This window comes from Nerophis lumbriciformis, unplaced genomic scaffold (genome assembly GCF_033978685.3).
Source record: "Nerophis lumbriciformis unplaced genomic scaffold, RoL_Nlum_v2.1 HiC_scaffold_62, whole genome shotgun sequence".
In the NCBI taxonomy this organism is placed as follows: Eukaryota; Metazoa; Chordata; class Actinopteri; order Syngnathiformes; family Syngnathidae; genus Nerophis; species Nerophis lumbriciformis.
The window spans coordinates 75,001-85,000 of NW_027316604.1; positions in this window are offsets into that span (position 1 = coordinate 75,001).

The window sequence follows — 10,000 nt, forward strand, 5'->3', positions numbered from 1 at the left end:
CGCGCGCTCCGGACCGAGCCCCTGTCGCTCGAGCCCTGGAAGCACCAAGTACCTGGGTGGAATCAGTTCCAGGATTTCATTCATGCGGGAAAAGTTGAAAATGTGTCCGAGACAGCGCCCCCTAGGCGGACACACGCTCCGGACAGAGCCCCTGTCGCTCAAGCCCTGGAAGTCCTAAATACCTGGGTGGAATCAGTTCCAGGATTTCATTCATGCGGGAAAAGTTGAAAATGTGTCCGGGACAGCGCCCCCTAGGCGGACACACGCTCCGGACAGAGCCCCTGTCGCTCAAGCCCTGGAAGTCCTAAGTACCTGGGTGGAATCAGTTCCAGGATTTCATTCATGCGGGAAAAGTTGAAAATGTGTCCGAGATAGCGCCCCCTAGGCGGACACACGCTCCGGACAGAGCCCCTGTCGCTCAAGCCCTGGAAGCCCTAAGTACCTGGGTGGAATCAGTTCCAGGATTTCATTCATGCGGGAAAAGTTGAAAATGTGTCCGAGATAGCGCCCCTTAGGCGGACACAGGTGTCTGCATGAGCCCCTGTCGCTCAGAAGCTGGAAGAGCAGTTTGAAAAAGGACCGGGGTAAAGAGGGGGGAAGCACCATATATGTGTCCGGGAAGGCGCCCCTCGGGCGGACACAGGTGTCTGCATGAGCCCCTGTCGCTCAGATGCTGGAAGATCAGTTTGAAAAAGGACCGGGGTAAAGAGGGGGGAAGCACCATATATGTGTCCGGGAAGGCGCCCCTCGGGCGGACACAGGTGTCTGCATGAGCCCCTGTCGCTCAGATGCTGGAAGATCAGTTTGAAAAAGGACCGGGGTAAAGAGGGGGGAAGCACCATATATGTGTCCGGGAAGGCGCCCCTCGGGCGGACACAGGTGTCTGCATGAGCCCCTGTCGCTCAGATGCTGGAAGATCAGTTTGAAAAAGGACCGGGGTAAAGAGGGGGGAAGCACCATATATGTGTCCGGGAAGGCGCCCCTCGGGCGGACACAGGTGTCTGCATGAGCCCCTGTCGCTCAGATGCTGGAAGATCAGTTTGAAAAAAGGACCAGAGGATAGAGGGGAAAAACACCATATTTGTGTCCGAAAATAGCTCACTTTGACTCGGACGCGTTCCCTGTGATTTCAGCCTGTCAGACATGGTGCACATAGTAACGAGATGGAGGTGTTTTGGTCGACCAGGTAAAAAACGAAAAATCGAGAGAAGGTAAAAAGTAGGTGAAAAATTAAGCCTCTCTCGTTAAGGTACTTAGAAAAAATCCCAAAAAAAAAATGAACTCCCATTGAAATGAATGGGGAAAATTTTTTTTCTCGTTTTTTTTCTAAGTACAACAACGAGAGAAGGTAAAAAATGGTTTTTTTTAGCCTCTCTCGTTAAGGTACTTAGAAAAAAACCCAGATTTTTTATTTTCTCGTTTTTTTTCTAAGTACAACAACGAGAGAAGGTAAAAACAGGTGCTTTTTAGCCTCTCTCGTTAAGGTACTTGGAAAGCATCCGAGACATGTTTGGTCTTCCCCACTGACAGTGCGCCTTTGCTGGGTAAGTTGTGGACGTGCCAGGCACCCCCGGGACATCGGTGGAACGCGGCCGGACTCGTGGTACTCCAACCCGGGCATAATTTTGGATATTTCCCGGTCCTTTTTTTCCCCACTTTCCCAACTTTTCTTCCGAATCACAGTGCGCCTTTGCTGGGTAAGTTGTGGACATGGCAGGCACCCCCGGGACACCGGTGGAACGCGGCCGGACTCGTGGTACTCCAACCCGGGCATAATATTGGATCAAATTCGGGACTTTTGCCCACTTTCCCAACTTTTCTTCCCAATCACAGTGCGCCTTTGCTGGGTAAGTTGTGGACATGCCAGGCACCCCCGGGACACCGGTGGAACGCGGCCGGACTCGTGGTACTCCAACCCGGGCATAATTTTGGATCAAATTCGGGACTTTTGCCCACTTTCCCAACTTTTCTTCCCAATCACAGTGCGCCTTTGCTGGGTAAGTTGTGGACATGCCAGGCACCCCCCGGGACACCGGTGGAACGCGGCCGGACTCGTGGTACTCCAACCCGGGCATAATTTTGGATCAAATTCGGGACTTTTGCCCACTTTCCCAACTTTTCTTCCCAATCACAGTGCGCCTTTGCTGGGTGCGTTGTGGACATTGTAGGCACCCCGGAACCCTGGTGGAACGCGGCGGGACTTGTGGGACTCGAACCTGGGTGTGATTTTGGACCAAATTCGGGACTTTTGCCCACTTTCCCAACTTTTCTTCCCAATCACAGTGCGCCTTTGCTGGGTGCGTTGTGGACATTGTAGGCACCCCGGAACCCTGGTGGAACGCGGCGGGACTTGTGGGACTCGAACCTGGGTGTGATTTTGGACCAAATTCGGGACTTTTGCCCACTTTCCCAACTTTTCTTCCCAATCACAGTGCACCTTTGCTGGGTAAGTTGTGGACATTGTAGGCACCCCGAGACACTGGTGGAACGCGGCGGGACTTGTGGGACTCGAACCTGGGTATAATTTTGGATAAAATTCGGGACTTTTGCCCACTTTCCCAACTTTTCTTCCCAATCACAGTGCGCCTTTGCTGGGTGCGTTGTGGACATTGTAGGCACCCCGGAACCCTGGTGGAACGCGGCGGGACTTGTGGGACTCGAACCTGGGTGTGATTTTGGACCAAATTCGGGACTTTTGCCCACTTTCCCAACTTTTCTTCCCAATCACAGTGCGCCTTTGCTGGGTGCGTTGTGGACATTGTAGGCACCCCGAGACACTGGTGGAACGCGGCGGGACTTGTGGGACTCGAACCTGGGTGTGATTTTGGACCAAATTCGGGACTTTTGCCCACTTTCCCAACTTTTCTTGCCCACTCACAGTGCACCTTTGCTGGGTGTGTTGTGGACATTGTAGGCACCCCGAGACACTGGTGGAACGCGGCGGGACTTGTGGGACTCGAACCTGGGTGTGATTTTGGACCAAATTCGGGACTTTTGCCCACTTTCCCAACTTTTCTTCCCAATCACAGTGCGCCTTTGCTGGGTGTGTTGTGGACATTGTAGGCACCCCGAGACACTGGTGGAACGCGGCGGGACTTGTGGGACTCGAACCTGGGTGTGATTTTGGACCAAATTCGGGACTTTTGCCCACTTTCCCAACTTTTCTTCCCAATCACAGTGCGCCTTTGCTGGGTGCGTTGTGGACATTGTAGGCACCCCGAGACACTGGTGGAACGCGGCGGGACTTGTGGGACTCGAACCTGGGTGTGATTTTGGACCAAATTCGGGACTTTTGCCCACTTTCCCAACTTTTCTTGCCCACTCACAGTGCACCTTTGCTGGGTGTGTTGTGGACATTGTAGGCACCCCGAGACACTGGTGGAACGCGGCGGGACTTGTGGGACTCGAACCTGGGTGTGATTTTGGACCAAATTCGGGACTTTTGCCCACTTTCCCAACTTTTCTTCCCAATCACAGTGCGCCTTTGCTGGGTGTGTTGTGGACATTGTAGGCACCCCGAGACACTGGTGGAACGCGGCGGGACTTGTGGGACTCGAACCTGGGTGTGATTTTGGACCAAATTCGGGACTTTTGCCCACTTTCCCAACTTTTCTTCCCAATCACAGTGCGCCTTTGCTGGGTAAGTTGTGGACATTGTAGGCACCCCGGAACCCTGGTGGAACGCGGCGGGACTTGTGGGACTCGAACCTGGGTGTGATTTTGGACCAAATTCGGGACTTTTGCCCACTTTCCCAACTTTTCTTCCCAATCACAGTGCGCCTTTGCTGGGTGCGTTGTGGACCTTGTAGGCACCCCGAGACACTGGTGGAACGCGGCGGGACTTGTGGGACTCGAACCTGGGTGTGATTTTGGACCAAATTCGGGACTTTTGCCCACTTTCCCAACTTTTCTTCCCAATCACAGTGCGCCTTTGCTGGGTGCGTTGTGGACATTGTAGGCACCCCGGAACCCTGGTGGAACGCGGCGGGACTTGTGGGACTCGAACCTGGGTGTGATTTTGGACCAAATTCGGGACTTTTGCCCACTTTCCCAACTTTTCTTCCCAATCACAGTGCGCCTTTGCTGGGTGCGTTGTGGACATTGTAGGCACCCCGGAACCCTGGTGGAACGCGGCGGGACTTGTGGGACTCGAACCTGGGTGTGATTTTGGACCAAATTCGGGACTTTTGCCCACTTTCCCAACTTTTCTTCCCAATCACAGTGCGCCTTTGCTGGGTGCGTTGTGGACATTGTAGGCACCCCGGAACCCTGGTGGAACGCGGCGGGACTTGTGGGACTCGAACCTGGGTGTGATTTTGGACCAAATTCGGGACTTTTGCCCACTTTCCCAACTTTTCTTCCCAATCACAGTGCGCCTTTGCTGGGTGCGTTGTGGACATTGTAGGCACCCCGGAACCCTGGTGGAACGCGGCGGGACTTGTGGGACTCGAACCTGGGTGTGATTTTGGACCAAATTCGGGACTTTTGCCCACTTTCCCTACTTTTCTTCCCAATCACAGTGCGCCTTTGCTGGGTGCGTTGTGGACATTGTAGGCACCCCGGAACCCTGGTGGAACGCGGCGGGACTTGTGGGACTCGAACCTGGGTGTGATTTTGGACCAAATTCGGGACTTTTGCCCACTTTCCCAACTTTTCTTCCCAATCACAGTGCGCCTTTGCTGGGTGCGTTGTGGACATTGTAGGCACCCCGGAACCCTGGTGGAACGCGGCGGGACTTGTGGGACTCGAACCTGGGTGTGATTTTGGACCAAATTCGGGACTTTTGCCCACTTTCCCAACTTTTCTTCCCAATCACAGTGCGCCTTTGCTGGGTAAGTTGTGGACATTGTAGGCACCCCGGAACCCTGGTGGAACGCGGCGGGACTTGTGGGACTCGAACCTGGGTGTGATTTTGGACCAAATTCGGGACTTTTGCCCACTTTCCCTACTTTTCTTCCCAATCACAGTGCGCCTTTGCTGGGTAAGTTGTGGACATTGTAGGCACCCCGGAACCCTGGTGGAACGCGGCGGGACTTGTGGGACTCGAACCTGGGTGTGATTTTGGACCAAATTCGGGACTTTTGCCCACTTTCCCAACTTTTCTTCCCAATCACAGTGCGCCTTTGCTGGGTGCGTTGTGGACATTGTAGGCACCCCGGAACCCTGGTGGAACGCGGCGGGACTTGTGGGACTCGAACCTGGGTGTGATTTTGGACCAAATTCGGGACTTTTGCCCACTTTCCCTACTTTTCTTCCCAATCACAGTGCGCCTTTGCTGGGTGCGTTGTGGACATTGTAGGCACCCCGGAACCCTGGTGGAACGCGGCGGGACTTGTGGGACTCGAACCTGGGTGTGATTTTGGACCAAATTCGGGACTTTTGCCCACTTTCCCAACTTTTCTTCCCAATCACAGTGCGCCTTTGCTGGGTGCGTTGTGGACATTGTAGGCACCCCGGAACCCTGGTGGAACGCGGCGGGACTTGTGGGACTCGAACCTGGGTGTGATTTTGGACCAAATTCGGGACTTTTGCCCACTTTCCCTACTTTTCTTCCCAATCACAGTGCGCCTTTGCTGGGTGCGTTGTGGACATTGTAGGCACCCCGGAACCCTGGTGGAACGCGGCGGGACTTGTGGGACTCGAACCTGGGTGTGATTTTGGACCAAATTCGGGACTTTTGCCCACTTTCCCAACTTTTCTTCCCAATCACAGTGCGCCTTTGCTGGGTGCGTTGTGGACATGTCAGGCACACTGGTGGAACGCGGCGGGACTTGTGGGACTCGAACCTGGGTGTGATTTTTGATCATTTCGTGGACTTTTGCTATGCATGCCTTCTCCCCGCTAGTTTGATGTGTGCTGCTGCAAAAGTTCCAAGAGGGCGTTTTTGCCCCCCTCCAAACTCCCTCTCTTTGTTTATAGTGCATATTTTCTGCTGGATCTACTCTCTATTTACTCCAAGGAAAAAAACTAGCCGGTCGCGGCAAATTTTTACAATCGGTCGCCAAACTACGGCACGAGGGCCGAACGCGGTACGCCGGCGTCCAAGATACGGCCCGGGGATTTTTTTGATTTTTTGGGCTTTTTTTTATTTTTTTGGACATGTTGGGCATCCCAGGACTCGGGTGCGACTGCAGGACGTGTGGGGCTCTAACCTGGGTGTGGTTTTTGGTCATTTTTCCGGACTTTTGCCCACTTTTCCAACTTTTCTTCCCAATCACAGTGCGCCTTTGCTGGGTGCGTTTTGGGCATGTGGGGGGCACCTCGGACTCGGGTGGGACGCGGCGGGACTTGTGGCACTCGTACCTGGGTGTGATTTTTGATCATTTTGTGGACTTTTCCCCAGACACTCTCCACTTGTCTACCCCACTTCCCCTGTGCGAAATACGGCAAACTGTCTGAAAATAGGGGCTCCGAGTGTTCCCCACTCTTTCTGGCCCACAAAAGGCCTCTCATTCCCCGGGAACACCTGTAGGACTCCCCGGCGTCAAGGAAATACGCCAAACCGTCTGAAAATAGGGGCCCAAAAGAACTGGAAATAATGTGTTTAATTTGGGGGGTGATGTCTATAATTATGGGGGTGCATTGGAGGCGGGAGTCCACTGGAGGGCTCCACACCGTCTGAATATAGGGCCCCAAAAGGCCTGGAATTAATGTATTTAATTTGGGGGGTGCATTTGCAGCGGGAGTCCACCGGAGGGCTCCATTTCCCCACTCTTTTGTTGACCTATGTATGGCCCCAAAAGGCCTCTCATTCCCCGGGAAGACCTGATGGACGCCCCGGCGTCACCGAAATAAGCCAAACTGTCTGAAAATAGGGGCTCCAAGGGTTCCCCACTCTTTCTGGCCCACAAAAGGCCTCTCATTCCCCGGGAACACCTGTAGGACTCCCCGGCGTCAAGGAAATACGCCAAACCGTCTGAAAATAGGGGCCCAAAAGAACTGGAAATAATGTCTTTAATTTGGGGGGTGATGTCTATAATTATGGGGGTGCATTGGAGGCGGGAGTCCACTGGAGGGCTCCACACCGTCTGAATATAGGGCCCCAAAAGGCCTGGAATTAATGTATTTAATTTGGGGGGTGCATTTGCAGCGGGAGTCCACCGGAGGGCTCCATTTCCCCACTCTTTTGTTGACATATGGCCACAAAAGGCCTCTCATTCCCCGGGAAGACCTGATGGACGCCCCGGCGTCACCGAAATAAGCCAAACTGTCTGAAAATAGGGGCTCCAAGGGTTCCCCACTCTTTCTGGCCCACAAAAGGCCTCTCATTCCCCGGGAACACCTGTAGGACTCCCCGGCGTCAAGGAAATACGCCAAACCGTCTGAAAATAGGGGCCCAAAAGAACTGGAAATGATGCCTTTAATTTGGGGGGTGATGTCTATAATTATGGGGGTGCATTGGAGGCGGGAGTCCACTGGAGGGCTCCACACCGTCTGAATATAGGGCCCCAAAAGAACTGGAAATAATGTGTTTAATTCAGGGTGCATTTGCAGCGAGTGTCCACCAGAGGGCTCCAATTCCCCAGCTATAGTCCTGGTACTCTAAAATGATGGCACTTAGTCAAATTTCCGCCTTTTTTTGATGACTTCCAACTAGGAGAGGGACTAATTTTGAGTTCCGGACCCGGGTGGAGAACCATAGCAGGTCGGCCTTCTTAAAGGGAAATGCTCCTAGACACTTAGTCAAATTTACACCTTTTTTTTTGGACTTCCAGCGAGGAGAGGGACAATTTTGCGTTCCAGACCCGGGTGGAGAACCATAGCAGGTCGGCCTTCTTAAAGGGAAATGCTCCTAGGCACTTAGTCAAATTTACGCCTTTTTTTTGGACTTCCAGCGAGGAGAGGGACTAATTTTGCTTTCCGTACCCGGGTGGAGAACCATCGCAGGTCAGCCTTCTTAAAGGGACATCCTCCTAGGCACTTAGTCAAATTTCCGCCTTTTTTTTGGACTTCCAGCGAGGAGAGGGACTAATTTTGCTTTCCGCACCCGGGTGGAGAACCATAGCAGGTCAGCCTTCTTAAAGGGAAATGCTCCTAGACACTTAGTCAAATTTACACCTTTTTTTTTGGACTTCCAGCGAGGAGAGGGACTAATTTGGCGTTCCAGACCCAGGTGGAGAACCATAGCACGTCGGCCTTCTTTAAGGGACATCCTCCTAGGCACTTAGTCAAATTTACGCCTTTTTTTTGGACTTCCAGCGAGGAGAGGGACAATTTTGCTTTCCTGACCCAGGTGGAGAACCATAGCACGTCGGCCTTCTTAAAGGGAAATGCTCCTAGGCACTTAGTCAAATTCACGCCTTTTTTTTGGACTTCCAGCGAGGAGAGGGACAATTTTGCTTTCCTGACCCAGGTGGAGAACCATAGCACGTCGGCCTTCTTAAAGGGACATCCTCCTAGGCACTTAGTCAAATTCACGCCTTTTTTTTGGACTTCCAGCGAGGAGAGGGACTAATTTGGCGTTCCGTACCCAGGTGGAGAACCATAGCAGGTCGGCCTTCTTAAAGGGAAATGCTCCTAGGCACTTAGTCAAATTTACGCCTTTTTTTTGGACTTCCAGCGAGGAGAGGGACAATTTTGCTTTCCTGACCCAGGTGGAGAACCATAGCACGTCGGCCTTCTTAAAGGGAAATGCTCCTAGGCACTTAGTCAAATTCACGCCTTTTTTTTGGACTTCCAGCGAGGAGAGGGACAATTTTGCTTTCCTGACCCAGGTGGAGAACCATAGCACGTCGGCCTTCTTAAAGGGACATCCTCCTAGGCACTTAGTCAAATTCACGCCTTTTTTTTGGACTTCCAGCGAGGAGAGGGACTAATTTGGCGTTCCAGACCCAGGTGGAGAACCATAGCAGGTCGGCCTTCTTAAAGGGAAATGCTCCTAGACACTTAGTCAAATTTACCAAACTTTTCTATATAGCCCTGGTACTCTAAAATGATGACACATAGACAAAAAACCAAACTTTTCTATAGAGGCCTGGTACTCTAAAATGATGGCACTTAGTCAAATTTCCGCCTTTTTTTGGGACTTCCAGCGAGGAGAGGGACTAATTTGCGTTCTGTACCCAGGTGGAGAACCATAGCAGGTCGGCCTTCTTAAAGGGAAATGCTCCTAGACACTTAGTCAAATTTACACCTTTTTTTTTGGACTTCCAGCGAGGAGAGGGACTAATTTGGCGTTCCAGACCCAGGTGGAGAACCATAGCACGTCGGCCTTCTTAAAGGGAAATGCTCCTAGGCACTTAGTCAAATTCACGCCTTTTTTTTGGACTTCCAGCGAGGAGAGGGACAATTTTGCTTTCCTGACCCAGGTGGAGAACCATAGCACGTCGGCCTTCTTAAAGGGAAATGCTCCTAGGCACTTAGTCAAATTCACGCCTTTTTTTTGGACTTCCAGCGAGGAGAGGGACAATTTTGCTTTCCTGACCCAGGTGGAGAACCATAGCACGTCGGCCTTCTTAAAGGGACATCCTCCTAGGCACTTAGTCAAATTCACGCCTTTTTTTTGGACTTCCAGCGAGGAGAGGGACAATTTTGCTTTCCTGACCCAGGTGGAGAACCATAGCACGTCGGCCTTCTTAAAGGGACATCACTTAGTCAAATTCACGCCTTTTTTTTGGACTTCCAGCGAGGAGAGGGACTAATTTGGCGTTCTGTACCCAGGTGGAGAACCATAGCAGGTCGGCCTTCTTAAGGTGACATCCTCCTAGGCACTTAGTCAAATTCACGCCTTTTTTTTGGACTTCCAGCGAGGAGAGGGACTAATTTGGCGTTCCGTACCCAGGTGGAGAACCATAGCAGGTCGGCCTTCTTAAAGGGAAATGCTCCTAGACACTTAGTCAAATTTACCAAACTTTTCTATAGAGCCCTGGTACTCTAAAATGATGACACATAGACAAAAAACCAAACTTTTCTATAGAGGCCTGGTACTCTAAAATGATGACACATAGACAAAAAACCAAACTTTTCTATAGAGGCCTGGTACTCTAAAATAATGACACTT